Source organism: Arachis hypogaea, chromosome 10 (assembly GCF_003086295.3).
Source record: "Arachis hypogaea cultivar Tifrunner chromosome 10, arahy.Tifrunner.gnm2.J5K5, whole genome shotgun sequence".
Lineage (NCBI taxonomy): Eukaryota > Viridiplantae > Streptophyta > Magnoliopsida > Fabales > Fabaceae > Arachis > Arachis hypogaea.
This window is the reverse complement of record NC_092045.1, coordinates 9,899,612-9,900,786: the sequence shown is the minus strand read 5'-3', so window position 1 is coordinate 9,900,786 and position 1,175 is coordinate 9,899,612. Positions and strand designations below refer to the sequence as shown.

The 1,175-nt window shown below is 37.3% G+C and overlaps 1 long non-coding RNA gene across 1 annotated transcript; it reads right to left on the bottom strand.

Annotated features, from left to right (window-relative positions):
• On the bottom strand, positions 1–1,175 carry LOC112718164 (uncharacterized). The gene is made up of 3 exons (XR_003160662.3): positions 812–1,175; positions 539–597; positions 1–180 (listed from the first exon to the last, which is right to left on the bottom strand). It is a non-coding gene; the product is annotated as an uncharacterized lncRNA (long non-coding RNA).

The window sequence follows — 1,175 nt, the reverse complement described above, 5'->3', positions numbered from 1 at the left end:
ATTACCTGTTTATTTAAATCATCTAAAGTTTCCTCATTAAGATCATTACTAGCTGTAATACTAGTCTTCCCAAAGCCAGACACCGCGAATTCCTTTTCAATGCAGCAAAAGATCTTCTTGGCTTGACAAGACAAATAGGCAAGGTCACCAGAGTCCAGTCTAATGCCAACTGCTTTGTATCTGCACCACAAAGCAACTAATGTTTTATTTTAGGGGGTTGAAGATGCTTAGACACTATTCAAAAACCAAAACCAATCTGCAATCCTTAAAGTGAAAACAAGGAATGCTTAGAAACTAATCAAAGCCAAAACAAATCTGCAATCCTTAAACCAGAAACAAGGAACACCAAGGCATAATAGAACACATTAGCTAATAATGAAGGAAGTAATTCATGGAAGGAAAATAAGAAACGAATAACGAAATTGTGTCTCCCGATTAATCAAAATCAACAGGGAAAACTAACAAACCACAATATGAAACTTCTAACCAAGTATTGACAATAAAAATGAAGGGGAGGAATAATCAACTTCGGACATACCCTAACTCATTGAGAGCTAATGCAACTGCACAGAAGTTGGGGATTCCACTTCGTATGACCTGCCAAGAAATGCAAAGGTGATTATATGGAGAAACAGCTAAGCTAAACTAAACCAGAAGTAATTCAGAACAGCGAGATTTGCACACAAGGATGGAACATTGCTGACAAATATTCTTGATCTCACGACTTTAGAATATAGATTAATCTTCTCATAATAGCTAATCTTTCTTTTGCGACACATTTAACTTGGACAATAAGAGCTATATTTCTCACCGGAAGTGCTAGTTTCCACAACAGGACTTCTGGTTGCCACAGGAGAAGAATCAGGTGATTGTTTCTTCTTCTCAGCAGTAAGAACTTGAGAGAGAGCAGCTACTGCTGCTGCTCTTTGTGATCCTTGACTTCTTCCAGTTGTCTTAGGGCTAGAACTTTTGGTTCCGGATGATGATTTAAATGCAAAGTTTAAAGCAGCCAAAGCTTCTGCTCTTTGTCTTGGTCCTCCTTGATTCAGCCCATTCAATCTATCCTGTGACTGTAGCACAATATTTTTATAATCAACAAAAGAATCATTTTTTGTCTTGAGTTGCTAGCAGAGAAGTAGATCTACTCATTAGGCAAAATATTTAAAAGGTAGTAG